The 18567-nt window shown below is 36.0% G+C and overlaps 1 long non-coding RNA gene across 2 annotated transcripts in view; it reads right to left on the reverse strand.

The window, feature by feature from the left end:
- Positions 1 to 18567, reverse strand: part of LOC125164922 (uncharacterized) — a 114491-nt gene that overhangs the window by 11659 nt on the left and 84265 nt on the right. Inside the window, exons 1-2 of one of the 2 annotated variants that reach the window (XR_007151872.1) lie at positions 18421 to 18550; positions 6151 to 6258 (exon numbers count right to left, since the gene is read on the reverse strand). This is a non-coding gene — a long non-coding RNA (uncharacterized LOC125164922). Of the gene's footprint in view, positions 1 to 6150; positions 6259 to 18420; positions 18551 to 18567 lie in introns of those variants that run through there. The other variant, XR_007151871.1, reaches the window with a different exon arrangement.

Here is an 18567-nt window from a genome sequence, read left to right on the forward strand (position 1 = left end):
AGTTAAGAAGAAAACACTCCAAAAACAAGTGATGGGAAGAACTGAGAAAAGAGGGAACCACATTTACTCAGCACTCTTTTGGGTTGTTACCTCATCATCATAGAGAAGTCAAACACATCCAGTAAAATAAGAGTCATCATTATAGTAAAATTAATTGGATTTTTACATTACCAAAACAATTAACAAGATAAATATCTATATTTTATTAATTTTAGAAGATCTTGTGTCTAATCCTAATGCTTCCTTAAGGTTGTGTATATGCCACATTCATTTTAATGAATATCTGGAAGCCGTGTGATACATATGTATGTAATTAGATAACACAGATCATAAAATTATTTCTAATTTTTGAGTATTGATTTGAGCAAATCAAATTCAACAATACTTTAGAGCTTTACCTCTAAATTCAAATATTAAACTAGTACCTAACACAAGTATTTTGTGTGGATAATATAAATGTGAACCATATGAAAATGCTGTTTTCATAGATCAAAATTAGGTGAAATTTATTATTTTTCTATGGCATAATGCATTTTTTAGTTAACAGACTTTTTAGTACGGTTTTAGATTTATAAAAAGAAAATTTAGTAGATAACACAGAGAGCTCCCATATACCCCTTCCACCAACCACAGTTTCCCTATTATTAACATCCTGCATTGGTGTGGTATATTTGTTACAATTAATGAACTGATATTGACACATTATTATTAACTACAGTTCATAGTTTACATTAAGGTTTACTCTTGATGTTGTACAGTTCCTTGTGTTTGATAAACACATGTCATGTATCCACCATTAGAATGTCATACAAAATAGTTTCAGTACCCTAAAAATCCCCTGTGTTTCACCTCTTAATCGTAAACTCTCTCTCCCCACAACCCTACCAGCAACTGATCTTTTTACTCTAAGTTTTATCTTACCAGAATGCCACGTAACTATAATCATACAGTATGTGGTCTTTTCAGACTGTTTTTATTAAGTTATTAATATGCTTTTAACATTCTTTCATGCCTTGTTGTGGCTTGATAGCTCATCTCTTCTTTTATTGCTGAATGATATCCCACTGTGTGGATATATACAATTTGCTTTTCCTCTCAACCTGATGTAGGATATCTTGTTTGCTTCTAATTTTTGGCAATTACATATAAAATTGCTCTAAGCATTCATTTGCATGTCCATGTGTGGATAGAAGTTTTCAAAGTCACTGGAAAAATATCTAGGAATGAGATTGTTGCATCATATAGTAAGACTATGTTTATCTTTGTAAGAAATTACCATACTCTACCAAAATGGCTGTAACATTTTTGCAATTCCACCAGCAATGAAGGAGAGTTCTTGTTGCTCCACCTTCTCATCCGCATTTGGTATTGCCAATTGTTTGGATCTTTGTCATTCTAATAGATATGTAGTGATATGTCATTATTGTTTAAATTTCCTTGACTACATATGGTATTGAGCACCACTTTACATACCTATTTGCCATCAGTATACCTTCTTTGGTGAGATGTCTGTTCAGACTTTTTGCTAATTTTTTAAGCAGGTTTTTTTCTTATAGTTCATTTTTAAGAGCTCTTTACATATTTTTTAAAGAAGTCCTTTACCTGCTCCATCAGTTTCCAGATATAGGCTAATTAAAACCCAAATTCCCTTGGTAGCAGCTGGGAAAGTATAGAGTCAAACCCCTTCTAAAGAGAATCTTGGGGCAGAGCATTTTTGCCTGTTCCCTCTGTACTGAGCTCAGAGGGATAGCAAAGTAATCAAAACAGTCTTTTCGTTTTCAGTGGGCTTGTGATACTCACAAGTCAGTCCTTCTATTGACTTTATGAACTGGATGATTAGGAAGTCAGCCCCTTGGGTGGCAGCCATAAAAGTTAGGGTGCGAGATGTGTGAACAGTTTCCTTGCAGGAAGAAGTCAGAGAGTTTTATCTCTGGAGCTGGCCAGCAGTGGGGAAGGCATGGTAAGTGCCTACAAACTGATTTGGTCTCCCAAAATCCCATCAGCTCTCAGATGCAAGGAAATTGGAAGTTAAACCTTAGGCTACAGCTGGAAAAGTGCGCAAACCTCTTCCATGGAGAAACTGGGAGCTTATCATTTTTGTCTATTCCCTGTGTGCTAAGCCAAGGGGGATAGCTATGGGAAGTGCTTCCTCATCCCTTTAAAACTGCCTCTAGGTTTTCTGTTATCCTGGGAGTATTTCAAATGTTAAGCCCCATTGGCTCACATCTTGGTGATTTGGGACTCAGTCCCTCAGGTGGCAGTTATAAAATCTGCAACACTAGATATGTGATGCAAACCCTTCTCTTCCCAGGGAGACCCTGAGAGTTGGGGATGATTGTAAGGTGTTGTGCCAGGAGTGGGGTTTATGATGTGAATGTGTCTCAGCTTTTCCTACTCAATTTGATGTATTTTCTCAGTCACCTGGTGTTTAGAAGTGCCTTGAACAATTTCTTGACTTCCCTCAGAGGCAACTGATCTATTCGAAGCTGTTTATTTGGTACATATGTAGAACGAGGAAGAGTCCAGAGCCTCCTACTCTGCCATCTTGCTCACATCCTATAACTTTCTTCAATTACACAATCTTACAGTGCCAGAGTTCCAGAAACCTACTGATCATACTTTTCACCAAAAAATGTCCTAGGCAGTCTCCTCAAAAAGTTTCGGGTGGAGAGTTATTTTCTTAAATGTACAGATAGTGCCAATTGCCAGTAAATTTTCTTTATTATTGAATAAAATTATCATTTCTTTCTTGAGTAGTCTTTGCCATTTTCTTTGTCTATTTCACACTGCAAAGTTCCCAGAACTTACTTTACTCATACCACAATCTTGTGAACAAATTTCTTTCCCAACCTTTTTTAAGTCTGTGCATTATGTGTTTTATTGGTTCTGAAAATTCCTAGTCATTATTTCTAAAAACATTGCCTCTCTTCTACTCTCTCCCTAGTCTTTCTTTCTGAAAGATTGATTAGATATTCTTATTGTGATCTTTTTCTAATTTCTCTCTGATAGTTTTCATAAGCTATTCTGTTTGTATATTTCCTTAAGATAGGTATATTATAGATAAATATATTGATATATAAACATATATAGATATATAGATAGAGATAGATCTTTACATATAGATATAGGTAGATATAGATATATAGATATATATCTATATAAGCTATTATCTATTCAGGTATACAGGTTCCCTGTAAATCTGTGTATCAAATTTTTGCTTCTAGTAATCTTTTTTTTATTTCTGGAACTTCTATTTGTTTCTTTTTCAATATGCTAGTCATCCTTAATAGTCACTTGTCACATATTCATATGTTTTACTTCATATATTAAAAAAACATTTTATTCACAACTATTCTATAGAACCATATTAGTTGTCTCTGATGAGATGTACTTGTGGTGACTTCCCTTCTTATATGCTTGGTCATCTCTATAAGCTCTTTATTAATCTCAATTTTAAGAGTCTAATGAACCTAACTGGCAATACTTTCTTCTAGACAAGACTTATACTGTCTAGAAGACAAAAGTTGCCTGTGATGTGGAAGTCTCCAATCCCATTTAAAGGTCCAGATCAATAACAGATGTTTCAACCTCAGCTCAAAACCCTTGTTCTGGCTTGAGGATCAGTGCTCGAATGAAGAACTGCTTTTGGAATCTGTTCCCAGGACAACTCCTTTTCTTCATGTCTCACTACTCTGTTTCAACTCAGACACAAGATCTCAGATGGTAATTATAAGAAGGAGAAGAAGAAAGAAGAATTTGAATTTGCAAGGTCCATGGAGACCTCTCTTATACTTTCATGTCATCATCAAAAGACATTTATTTTGAAAGTAGTTTTCTGATGTAGGAGGTCCTATCAAAATATCTAGTCTACCAGAAGCAGATATCCCCCAAAGATTTTTTCAGAAACTACATTGCATTATCTCATACTAGACACGTTGATCAACTACTCCCAATAATTTAATACAAACTACCTTTAATCCTTGCATATTCCATTGCTTGACAATAGAAATGTCGATTGCCAATGTAATACTTTACATTTGAGTTTATGCTAAATTGAATTTTGACCATTTCATCTGAGTCAACATGTTTTTGAATTGTAATTCTTTCATAGAATGAATTGGTAATTCCTCTCAGCATTTGATCATCTGCAAAGTTGATTCAGTTAATAAAGAAAGGGGAAAACTGACTGAGGCCTCTGAGACCCTCCCACAGTTCAGCACAAGAATGCTATAGAATTAGAAAATGAGCTCTGAAAAAACTAGAATAAAGGCTGTGAAAGTTGTTGGGGGAGGGTTGTGACCAAGTGCCCTCAGGCAGGGAGGGGCAGATTTCCAAGAGAGCATGGGATGGAGGATTTAATTTATGTTTTTCATTTTTTTGCCATATAGCCTTTAGTGGATTATTTTCTAGATTTATGTGACTGTAATACAGAAAAAAAAAAGAAAGAAAACTGAATTTCTTAATATATTAAAAATGGTATACTATAGTTATGTTCAGTGTTTTTCAGGAATGTAATAAAGATTCAGCATCACCAATGTACTTCACCATTAAAAAACACTATTCTAGGCACTGGGCTTAAAATGGTAAATAAAGAGAAATGTACCCTCATGGAGTTTACATTTTGATAAATAAACTGATAATGATAGTGACATTTAAATAGGGTTTATAATAAGCCAGTCATGGTTTTGAGTGGTTTTATTTATCTGTGTGAATATAATTTTCACAGCACCAATAAGAGTTCTGTGCCATGTCTCTCCTTCACCAATGAAGATCTAAGGACAAAGAGATTAAGAAACTTGCTTGAAGTCATGCAGTTTGTGGTGGTAGAGTCCAGATGCCAACTGTGCAGTCTCCTCTGGAACTGTGCTTGGAACAGGGAAATAAATTGATGTGTTATCACTTACTCCCATCAGAATACAAAAATTAAAGAGGAGAATGACAGTACACGCTTCTGCAGAAGAGGGGAACATAAGAATTCTAGAGCAACCAAACAGGTCCAGCCATTTTGTGAAGCCATAGTGAAGGTTTTAGGAACCTTAAACGTGTGTAGACACTGGAATTCAGAGTGCTTGAACTCTGATGTTCACACAAGGTTCTGCTAGATATTGATCATGGGTTGGAGGTGGGCGAAGGAAGTTGAGGATAACTCGGATGTCTATCCATAAAGTAGTGATGATAACAATGAGCAGAAAGTTGCTAAAGGTGCATTCAGCAATAATATTCAGGCCTCAAAATCATACTGTTGAGTTAGGAGAGTGGTAAACAGAATAATGCATCATTTAGTTAATTTAAAATACATATAAACATGTAGATAGATATTTAAAGGAAACTTTTAAGGGTTTGCTTCATACATATAAGCAAGTTTTTGAGTAGGATGAGAATGGACATCAGGGAAAGAAGGAAAAGCAAAATGAAACAAAAGTATGATTTCCTCAGACTGAGGAGAACAATAAGCCATGAACTAATAAAAAAAAAAATGTGATTAGCTCGACTCTGCATGTGAAGACCAAATGAATCGATCAATCAACCAGTCAAGAAAATAAGATCCCTTGGCTGGAGTCAATTAGAAAATAAGTACATCAATTTTTTTCCCCAAAGTCGACTATAAATTCAACATTTTCCTTTTTTACCATAGTTCTTTTTGCAGCCTATTTCTCTTTCACACTTTTAATCCTTCCTTATGGCTGATAGGGTTAACTCCATAACTCAAAATAATTCAGAAAGAAAGTGTCATTGAAATATAAAAAGGAAACATCCTGCATCACTCAGAATTTTTTTATGGCAATGTAAATTCTCTTCATTCAAAAAGCATCTTTTAATATTTTAATTAGGATACTGTTTTATATGAAAGGAACATCTGATTTTAGAAATGCAAATGAGAGTATGCTAGGAAACAAAGGTACAGAATTAAAAAGGTAATATGCAGTTCAGCAACCAGCAATGAAGACAAAGAATGTGGGGAAGGATCAAGGAAATAACCTGATTTTTGAAGTGAAAATTGTACTAACATTTTTCAAATTTAGCAATTTGACAAGGTTAATGACAGTTTTAATATACTTTATGCTTTAAAATGCAATAATTATCTGTGGCTAATAAACTTGAAATCAGTCAAACTGCATATATTTATTGACAGCAAGGGGAAGTACTTACCCACCCTGTACAGGTTCCTGATAGCGCCCTCCAGCTGGCTGAGTCGTCATCTACAGCCGTTCACTTAATGTCAGGGCTTCCTTTTCCCCTTTCCCTTTTTGCTCACTGCTACAAAACAAAGAAGACATTAATTGTAGACCATGCTATGAAATACAGCTGAATTTTACAGCTTTCTCATTTTAGACATGAGGGATTTGAGCCTCTGAAAGGTTAAACCAGCTGACCAAGTAACAAAAAAGAACTGGGACTAAAATCCAGGTCTTTACTCAGAGTTCATGCTCTCAACAACTAGACCACAGTGCCCAGGGACTCAGGACTACTTCATTCCTACAGGAGAAATTTAGCCGTATCTTTTCTTTTCGTTCTTTCTTTTTTTTTTCAAATAAACTTATGTTGTTCTTTGTTGCTAACAGGAAAGGAAACCTGTCTAAAAGAAAAGCTTCAAAAGAGCCACAAATAACTGAGACCACATTATTCAGGAGAGACATCTTAGTAAGAAGTAGCAACAGAGGTGGAAAAAGAAAGAGGCATTCTGAAGCCATAAGAAGTAAAGAAAGGAGGTTAATGGAGAGCTGCATAGCCAAAGACAGAAAATTTTCCCTGGAATGGATTCATATTAACAACAATACTGAGCCCACTGTTCTACATGGTCTGCAGATCTGTGGCTGTGTTGTTCACTCATCAAAATCCTTTATGCCCAACCCACATCCATTATCCAGCCTCCAGCTGAGGAGAACAAGAAAGAACAGAATGGAGTAATGGAAACATGCTTCACAAGTTGGAAAGGGATGCACTCAGATAATGGGTTAAGAAACTGTACAGGTTTAACAAGGGAATGATCTATCATCTCACATTTCAGTTTCAAATTCTGAATTGCTTTCTCTCAGGATCATTGATCTCCACGGTTAACTTACATATTGAATCTTGAATTAGTTATTAAGAAAAAAGAATTGGGGTGCCTGGATGGCTCAGTCAGTCAAGCATCTGACTTTTGATTTACACTCAGGTCATGATATCACAGTTAATGGGTTCAAGCCCCACATCAGCCTCCACGCTGTCAGTGTGGAGCCTGCTTAGGATTCTCTCTCTTTCTTTATCCCACCCATGTGCTCACTCGCTCTCTCTCACTCTCTCTCTCACAAAAATAAGTAAAATAAACCTGAAAACAATTTAAAAAAAGAAAAAAAACCAATTTACTTACACAGGAACTATTTGTAAATACAGTAATACTCTGTGTAGTGTATGACTTATAATGAGACTGAATAGTAATAGTAATAGGTAATAGTAATAGGTTATATCTGTTCTTTAGGGTCATATAGACTTTGGAAAAATACTTAGCATCCTGGAACTCACATATTTACCTGTGAAATGAAAATAATAATAGGCATCTCAGAGAATTTTTGTGAAGGTTAATTTAGATGAATATAAAAAGGTACCTTGCACAACACTTGGCATATGCAGTAGTGAGTAAGCATTGCTATTGATAATGGTAGCAGTGCTAATAAAATTGTATTAGATATATAGAATAAGGGAAAATCGTACAGTCTATGATTCAAGGGTCTTTCCCATTAGTAAGAGGTAAGATCTGTATAAACAAAAATAGGCTCAATTTACATGGAACTGAGTATTGAAATCTTTAGAATGAAGACTTTCTCAAGTGAAGAAAGGCTGGAAAGAAGACTGAGCTCCACATCCTGGAAATTGCTCAGTGTGAAGATAAGGAAACAAAAATCGGTCACCAACATTAGAAAGTTAACCTAGAGAATTTCCCTTGTCCCTCAAACCCAGCAGTATTGAGGTTAGAGCACTTGGAATTCCAGGAATCTGGGCTATAGAGTGACAAAAACATCTCCAGAGGCCCACAGAGACAGCTTGGCAGTCCATAGATGCATGATTGCGAATTGGGAGAGATAAAACGGTGGCATAGGCACAGAGGGGAGGGATCCACTTCTCTGGAGAGACAAAAGGAAAAGAAAGAGAGGCTGTGCAAGTGTGGGATTGTATTTGGACAAGAGAAAAATCTCTCTGGACCACAGATATGGGAATGGAAAAAACGGAGAGAGCCAGTTTCTACTTTGCAAACAGCCTTGGGAGTGATGATCCAGGGTTGTGGGACTTTCTCTGGACTGGGGCAGCTTTCCTATGCATGTGCCTGTGCTGCTGCTGGTGCACATGTCTGGAGGGGAGGGGGAGCCTCCTTAGCAAGCTCATAGGTACATTGGTAGAAAGAAGTCCCTCCCCATAGTGCTGTGGAAAGAGGGCATATTGCCATTCCAAAGACAAAAGACCCGGCAGGCACCAGCCAGAGGCCCTTTGTCATCTGGGCAGAGTGGAACTACCCCAGAACCCAGGGCCTTGGGGAGCGGGATCCTTTAAGACATTGGGATTTTAATCCTAGCCAAGCCCCTGGAAGGTGTCGAAGACTGTGGAGTGGGGCATACTGGCCTGTACCTGTCCACACAGTGCTGTGAGGACTGCCTGAACACTGTGGTTTGGGACACCTGGTCCAAGGAGGAAAGAGTGGGGTGTCACCATTTTTCTCCCTAGCACCAACACAGTGGGACTCCAGGGAAAGGACATTGGAATGGTGGAGGTGGAACTGCTTACATGAAATCCTGCCCCTTCATGCCTGTAAAATCTTATCTACCAGAGTGAGATTGACACTAACAAAAAAGATGGCCCCTCCTCCAGACCAACAAAGCCACTAGTTCCAATGCACCAACAGATAACTGTCTAGTGCTTTTACATTTTCTGATTTGATTTTTGGTCAATTCTTATTATATATATATATATATATATATATATATATATATATATATATATTTTACCTTTTATCTTTTCTTCTTCTTTCTTTCTCTTTTCTGGTTGTTGGTTTATGCAATCAGGCATTTCCACTTTACTGTTTTTACACCTCTTCTGTATGTATCTCCTTCTTCCTTATTTTCCTCTCTCTCTCTCTCTCTCTCTCTGGAGAAAACCTTATAGTTTCTTTGATTCTCTGCCTGTTTTTTCCCCTCTACCACTGTTTTTTCTCTCTTTGCACATTACAAGCTTTCTTCCAGCACCCTCTTTTTTAATTTTTTCCAGGGTTACTTCAACAAACAAATAAAAGCACACCTGATGGAAGGTCTAAACCACCACTATGAGCAACCAGAGACACATCAACAGAGAGCATGCAACACACTCCAAAAACACTGCCTGACATGCCAGACCCTGACCAGTGTATGGCTTCTTTTTTACTATAGTAGTACTCACAGGTGCAGGACAAATAACAAACTGGTAAAAAGCATAAAAAGACATAAAATTAGCCAATATGACAAAATAGAAGAATTCTGCTCAAAAGAAATTCCAGAAAGAAATAACAGCCAGAGCATTGCTCAAAAAGGATATAAACAATATATCAGAACAAGAATTTAGAATAATAGTCATAAGACTAATAGCTTGGCTTGAAAAAACCATAGAAGACAGCAGAGAATCTTTTCTTGCAAAGATCAAGGATCTAAGAAATAGTCATGACAAATTAAGAAATGTTGTAAATGAGATGCAAAATAAACTAGATGTTGTGACAGCAAGGAAGGAGGAAGCAGAGGGGAGAATAAGTGAAATAGAAGATAAAATTATGGGGAATGATGAAGTTGAGAAAAAGAGAGATAAGAAAATACTAGACCATGAGGGGAGAATTAGAGGCCTAAGTGATTCAATGAAATGTAATAATATCCATAGCATAGGAGTTCCAGAAGAAGACTAAGAGAAAGCAAAAGGGGTAGAAGGTTTATTTGAATTGAGAATTTCCCTAAACTGGGGAAGGAAGCAGACATCCAAGTCTAGGAGTCACAAAGAACCCCCTTCAGAATCAACAAGAACAGGTCAACATCAGGACATATCCTAGTGAAACTGGCAAAGTACAAAAGAGAATTCTGAAAGCAGCTAGGGACAAACAGGTCTTAACCTTCAAGGGTAGATACATAAGAGTAGTAGCAGAATTGTCCACTGAAACTTGGCAGGCCAGAAGAAAGTGGAAGGATATATTCAATGTGCTGAATAGGAAAAATATTCAGCTAAGAATCCTTTATCCAGCAAGCCTGTTACTAAGAATAGAAGGAGAAATAAAGGCTTTCCCACACAAATAAAAACTAAAGCAATTAGTGACCACTAAACAAGGCTTGCAAGAGATTCTAAGGGGGACTCTGTGAGTGGAAAGCAACAAAGACTGCAAAGGACCGGAGACACTACCACAAACATGAAACCTACAGATACCACAATGACATTAAATCCATATCTTTGAATAATCACTCTGAATGTAAATGGACTAAATGCCCCAAACAAAAGACATAGGGTATCAGAATGGATGAGAAATTAATTAAGGCGTCTATTCATCAAGAGGAGTTAATAGTTATAAATGTTTATGCCCCAACTTGAAACACCAAAATATATAAATCAATTAATCACAAACATAAGCAAACATATTGGTAATAATATGGTAATTGTAGGTGACTTTAATGCTCCACTTACAACAATAGACAGATAAACTAGGCAAAAATCAATAAACAAACAATGGCTTTGAATGATACACTGGACCAGATGGACTTGACATATATGTTCAGAACTTTTCATCCAAAAGCAACAGAATACACATTCTTCTCGAGTGCACATGCACATTCTCCAAAATAGATCACATACTACATCATAAAACTGCCCTCAACAAATATAAAAAGATTGATATCATCCCATGCATATTTTCACATCACAATGCTATGAAACTTGAAATTAACCACAAGAAAAACATTTGGAAAGTTTACAAAGGCATGAAGGTTAAAGAACACCCTACTAAAGAATGAATGGGTCAACCAGGCAATTAAAGAAGAAATTTGAAAATATATAGAAGGAAATGAAAATGAAAACATGACAGTCCAAACCCTTTGGAATGCAACAAAGACAGTCCTAGGAGGAAAATACATTGTAATCCAGGCCTATCTCAAGAAGCAAGAAAAATCCCAAATACGGAACCTAACCTCACACCTAAAGGAACTAGAAGCAAAGAAACAAAAAAAACCCAAAGCCAGCAGAAAAGAAATAATAAAGATTAGAGCAGAAATAAACAATATAGAATAAAAAAATAGTAGAACAAATCAATGAATCTAAGAGTTGGTTTTTTGAAAGAATAAACAAAATTGATAGACCCCTAGCCAGACTTCTCAAAAAGAAAAGAGAGATAAACCAAATAGATAAAATCATGAATGAAAGAGGAGAGATCACAATCAACACAACAGAAATAAAACAGTTATTAGAGAATACTATGAAAAATTATATGCCAACAAACTAGACAACCTGGAAGAAATGGGCAAATTTCTAGACACCTACACACTACCAAAACTCAAACAGGAAGAAATAGAAAATTTGAACAGATCCATAAACAGTGGAGAAATTGAATCAGTTATCAAAAATCTCCCAACAATAAGAGTCTTGGGACAGAAGGTTACGCAGGGGAATTCTATCAGATATTTAAAGCAGAGTTAATACCTATTCATTTCAAGCTGTTCCAAAAAAATAGAAATAGAAGGAAAGCTTCCAGACTCATTCTATGAAGCCAGCATTACCTGGATTCCCAAACCAGACAAAGACCCCACTAAAAAGGAGAATTACAGGTCAATATCCCCGATGAACATGGATGCAAAAATTCTCAACAAGATACTAGCTAGTCAAATTCAACAGTATATTAAAAGAATTACTCACCATGATCAAATAGGATTTATTCCTGGATTTCAGGGCTGGTTCAATAGCTACACATCAATCAATGTGATAAACTACATGAATAGAAGAAAGGATAAGAACCATGTGATTCTGTCAAGAGTTGCAGAAAAAGCATTTGACAAAATTCAGCATCCTTTCTTAATAAAACCCTCAAGAAAGTCTGGATAGAAGGATAATACCTTAACATCATAAACGCCATATATGAAAGCCCATGTATCATCCTCAATGGGGAAAAACTGAGAGCTTTCCCCCTGAAATCAGGAACATGCGGGATATTCACTCTCACCGCTGTTGTTTAACATAGTGTTGGAAGTCAGACAACAAAATAAAATAAAAGGCATCCAAATTGGCAAAGATGAAGTCAAACTTTCACTTTTCACAGATGACATGATACTCTACATGGAAAACCCAAAAGACTCCCCTAAAAAACTGTTAAAACTGATATGTGAAATCAGCAAAGTTGCAAGGTATTAAAACAATGTACAGAAAACGGTTGCATTTCTACACACCAATAATGAAGCAACAGAAAAAGATATCAAGACATCAAATCCCATTTACAATTGCACCAAGAACCATAAAATATATAGGAATAAACCTAACCAAAGAGGTAAAAGATCTGTGTGCTGAAAACTATAGAAAACTTATAAAGGAAATTGAAGAAAACACAAAGAAATGGAAAAACATTCTATGCTCATGGATTAGAAAAACAAAAAATAGTTAAAATGTCAGTACTACCCAAAGCAGTCTACATATTCAATACAATCCCAATCAATAGTACCAGCATTCTTCTCAGAGCTAGAATAAACAATCCTAAAATTTGTATGGAACCACAAAAGACCCCAAATAGCCAAAGTAATGTTGAAAAAGAAAAACAAAGGTGAAGGCATCACAATTCTGGACTTTAGCCTGTACTACAAAGCCATAATCATCAACACAGTATGGTATTGGCACAAAAACAGACACATAGAACAGTGGAACAGAATACAGAACCCAGAAATTGACTCACAAATGTATGGCCAATTATCTCTGACATAGCAAGAAGGAGTATCAAATGGAAAAAGGACAGTCTCTTTAGCAAATAGTAATGGGAGAACTGGATAGCAAAATGCAGAAGAATGAAACTGAACCACTTTCTTAAACCACACACAAAAATAAACTCAAAATGGATGAAAGACCTAAATGTGAGACAGGAAACCATCAAAATCCTAGAGAAGATAACAGACAACAACCTCTTTGATCTCAGATGCAGTAACTCCTTTTTTTTTAAATTTTTTAATGCTTTTATTTATTTTTGAAAGAGAGAGAGAGAGAGAGACAGCATGAGCATGGGAGGGGCAGAGAGAGAGGGAGACACAAAATCTGAAGCAGACTCCAGGTTCTGAGCTGTCAACACAGAGCCCAACGCAGGGCTCAAACTCATGAACTGTGAGATCATGACCTGAGCCGAAGTTGGACCCTTAACTGACTGAGCCACTCAGGCACCCCTCAGCTGCAGTAACTTCTTACTCAACACTTCTCCAAAGGCAGAGAAATAAAAGAAAAAATGAAATTTTGGGACCTTCTCAAGATAAAAACTTCTGCACATCAAAGGAAACAACAAAAGTAAAAACGGTAACAATGGAATGGGAGAAGATATTTGAAAATGACATATCGAATAAAAGGTTAGTATCCTAAATCTATAAAGAACTTACCAAACTTAACACCTGAAAAGCAAATAATCCATTGAAGACATGGGTAGAGGACATTGATAGAAAATTCTCCAAAGAAGACATCCAGATGGCCAACAGACACATGAAAAGATGCTCAACATCACTCATCATCAGGGAAATACAAATCAAAACCACACTGAGATATCTCCTCACCAGTAAGAGTGGCTAAAATTAACAACTCGAGAAGTGACAGGTGTTGGTGAGGATGTGAAGAAATGGAAACCCTCTTGCACTGTTGGTGGGAAACCAACTGGTGCAGCCACCCTGGAAAACAGTGGGGAGATTCCTCAAAAAATTAAAAATAGAACTACCCTACGACCCAGCAATAGCACTACTAAGAATTTATCCAAAGGATACAGGAGTGCTGATTCATAGGGGCACACGTACCCCCCAATGTTTATAACAGCATTATGAACAATAGCCAAATTATAAAAAGAGCCCAAATTTCCATCAACTGATGAATGAATAAAGAATATATATATGGATATATATATGGATATATGGAACAAGGAATACTACTCAGCAATAATGAAAAAGAATGAAATCTTGCCATTTGCAACAACATGGATGGAACTGGAGGGTATTATGCTAAGTGAAATAAGTGAGTCAGAGAAAGACAGATATCATATGTTCTCACTCATATGTGGAATTTGAGAAACTTAACAGAAAACCATGGGGGAAGGGAAGGAAAAAAAATAGTTACAAACTGACAGGGAGCCAAACCATAAGAGATTCTTAATACAAAGAACAAACTGAGGGTTGATGGGAGAGGGGGTGCCAGGGGGAGGAGAAAATGTGTGAGGGGCATTGAAGAGGGCACTTGCTGGGATGAGCACTAAGTGTTTTATGTAAGAAATGTATGCATATACACAGTATGAGGAACTATGAAGTGTGAACACACTTCAATGTTATCAATAAAATAAGGAATGTTTTCTTCTATGTATTTGTAAAACCTTCTGAGGGTTCTAAATTCATTAATTACTGTAATAAAAAGAAAAAGAATACTTTTTAAAAAACACAATTAAACTACATGTACAGCAACACCGCTCACACTAAAACAGCCAATGGAAATGGCTATATGAACATAATGTTTCTCAAATATCTGCTGCAGTTCTGTGACTGAAATTGGACAACATTAGGCAAAAACGGGTCTTAAAGGACAACGTGATCCATACCTTCCAAATTCCTTGCAATAGACAACCCTAAATGGCTTCCACAGTCAGTAAGCAAAGATGTAAAGCTATTCCCATCCTGCGTGTGAGTGGGGTTGGGTGTGACTATAGCATGGATAAAAGTTGCTGCCTCTTAGCCAGCATAATGGTCTACACACTACCGACTCACATATAACCATCAGCAAAACCTTTTATATGATGAAGGTGCAGAGAGACATATTCAGATCTATAATATTGAAACCACCAAGACTTAATATTTCCCAAAGTAACAATTTGTAACTCACACATATTAATTTTTACGTCAAGTATTTAGCTTTATGTGTGTCCGCCACATTGAAAAAAATAAATTGTTCTGTGTCCCAATTTTATCACAATAAGAAGCACTGAATAACTTATAGGCCCAGTCTCTGGTGAGTTATGAACAAGTTCGCCTTTCTGAAAAGAAAATTAAATTCCTATTGCATCTGGAAACTCTTGCTAAAATATTTTATTACCGTTGTTAAGCGGTTTAGAATAATGGAGGCAGTGTTACAGTAAATATACTATCTTCATTATCTGTCTCTTTAATTGTTGAATTGTCTATTTTAGCACCAGAGTTTCATGGTTTATTTAATGTCAATTCATGAAACAGAAGTTAAGGAAGGGCATGTACTATTAGAATCATGCCACCCAAAAAATAGCCAAGAAAATATAAGTGGTCATCTCAAATGAAACATACTTATTTTTATTTTCATAGCAGATAAGTTTGCTAGATTCAACACATGTTCAAATCTAAGTATCATGGGAGAAACAATACAAGTTGGTTTAGACTGGGTAATAAAGAGAAATAGATACCAGTAAATATGGAGGATACTTAAAGAATTATTGAGTATATAAATTACGTATCTCTCTGATTTTATGTGCAAATCAAGGTTTTACTGAATTTTAAGATGAACTAAAATGTCTCATTTAATTTTACCAAAAATACACTATTTTCAATATTAAAAGTCATCCAAATTAATTCATTCAAAAGATATGTAACATCTACTCTGTGGAAGGTGCTCACACCACATCTGTCAATGACAGGAACTTCTATCCAATATTCCAGTTCTTCAGCATGTGAAAACAACCTCCAATATTTTTAACACGCCCCTTAGCCAAATAGAGGACATTAATGTCTTCTTCAGGTTAGGGGGGGAAATGATTTCTAATAAATCAAAGCAAAAGTATATAGATAGTTATTTCTGTGCATTTGTGTTCTTGGGTATTGATGTGATTCTAGATAATTCTTCAATTGCATAACCATTGGAAGAAAAATATGACATTTGTTTTTGCTAGAAAATAAATTGTAAATTCACAGAGCCTGAATTGAGTTGCTGACTAAATTTAATGGTGTTGATTGTTCATCTTTTATGTACAAATTACAGCCTGGGATAGAAGGGTAAGTTACACCATTCTCAGCAGCAGGAGACAGTAAGTTTTTTTGCGTGGGGGGCAAAAGTAGGGGAACAAATACAGAGTTGATCATTTTAAAAAGGATTAACCATGATTGACAGTATTTGAGGGGCAATATTTATAAGAAAATTCACTTAAGAGACTGTATATGTTTGTGACACTAGAAAAAAACTCTAATGGAACTAATGGCATTTGAAGGGAACCTCAGAGGTAAATATTTGGAGTGGCAGAAAGAAGATAAACAGCAGTGGGTTATTGTAGATGAATTATGAAGGCAAAAGAAATAAACCCAAGAGTTGCATTTGGAAGAAATTTTCAAAGAATTCAGGAATTAGCAGGCTCTGCAGTAGAGGAAATGGACTATAAGTGGAAATGTGGGTTTAAAATATTGATGCGTTGTAAACATAGAATTTGCATTCATTCATTGCATTAATACACTAGGCTTATTTACAGAAATGAGAACGTCAATAGGAATAGCACATTATGGGAAATATTGAGAAGAAGTGAATGGATTCATTTTTTAACCTGCCACATTTCAGTTCCTTGTAGGAATCCAAGGCAAATCATCAAGAAACTGAACTGCAAGTCTAGAAATACAATTTCAGGATTCATTGATGGGAATAGATGAGATTCCTAAGAAATAAAGTCCCACAGAAAGGTTAAGTTTAAAGATAGAGGAAAGTTATTTGAGAAGTAAACCTAAGGGACAATGTCTGTTAAAAGATATTAAACTATGATAATGTAAATCAATGTGATTCCATTTTTGCTGGCCAGTGCTTGCCAATGAAATTGTAGTTTTATTGGTATTCAACTCAGTATGAGACAATTCAATGAGGTTTACAATTTTATTGAGAATTTCACAGCCTGTGGAATGTCCCTCAGGTGATGAAAAGTATTGGAATACAATTCTATGGTACTGATGGGGTAACTTTTATTTTCTTCTAACTTGATAGCAATAAATAAATTCTAGCACTTGTGTAGCATATCATGAAACATAAAAACTTGGAGGTGCCAAACCAATTTTTGTCCACTGGGCATATTCTTATCCAATGGCAACAATTTTTCATTGATCCAATAAGCTATCATTCATCCTTGTTTCCTTAAGATAGAACCAATTTTGTTTTATCTTAGCCTAAGCAAAAGGAATTTAGCCGGATAACCATATTCCTTTCATGAATAAAAGAATTGTCAGAGTTTACTCTTCTGTTACAACATTGAAGGTAAAACACTAATACATGAAAAATAATGGTACTTAATAGCAACAACCACACAGGCTGCAATTCCTCCCCAAACACTGGTTTAGATGAAAAGAGCCTGCAGTCGCAGTAGAATTCCTCCTCTGAATTTTCTTCTCAGCTACTATGTGTCTGTACTAGAACCAGTTCTTTCACACACGAGGGAGGACTCGCATTTTCCTATTCCTCTATGTCTCATGAAGTCACGACACCTCAAAACGGGATTTCCTGCTAATGCCTGTGCTTATAATGTCCTCTCCTGCTTCTAGTTCACATGTCTAAGGTTTCTGCTTTGTTCTCAGTCTGCCAGATTTCGGGAGTACCTGCAAAGCTGGGAGAAGAAATCTTCATCCAAAGTGTGATATGTTCTTGTTATGTAAGCAACAAAATACTGCAGTCCCATATTAAAAAAAAATGTTTTTAGAGTCTCGTCTAAAATTACACATTTGAGCTCACAAACCTTTCTTTCTGATACTCACGTAGAAGATCATGGGAGCTAGGCAAGATGTTAATTAGAGGACACACTTTCAAAGCTCATCTCAAAGTCCCATGTCCTCTTTGACAGTGGCACAGCATCTCTATGTACTTCTCTCTTCACTTAAAAGAAAAATATCCCCCCAAATGCTCTTTAATTGTTCATGGAAAGAAAAGGAAAACAGTCCTTTAAGTCTAACTTATTAGAATTTTAACATTAAGAATAAAATCTCAGGGTGAATATAGCTTAATATTAAAAATTAAAGAAAAAGAACTTGCTCATCCTATCATCATCATCACTATCACCATTGTCATTGTCATTATTCCCAACTGTAGTAAAATGAATTATTGTTCCATCTTTTCACCCCCTCCCTGTAATAGGATTACATTCAAACTCTTTCTTTCTTTCTTTCTTTCTTTCTTTCTTTCTTTCTTTCTTTTTAATCATAACTCTGCAGTACTTCCCAGTAGAGTAGGAGGGATATCCATCCTTACCCTGCTAACTTTGGGCTGAGTCTTGTGACTTCCCTTGGTTATTTGGATGTTAATGAATTTGATGCAGGCAGAAGCATTGAAAATACTTGAGAGTTTTTTCTTGCTGCTTGTACTTTTGTCATATGCCATAAAAAGAATATGCTCAGT

Source organism: Prionailurus viverrinus, chromosome B1 (genome assembly GCF_022837055.1).
Source record: "Prionailurus viverrinus isolate Anna chromosome B1, UM_Priviv_1.0, whole genome shotgun sequence".
NCBI lineage: Eukaryota > Metazoa > Chordata > Mammalia > Carnivora > Felidae > Prionailurus > Prionailurus viverrinus.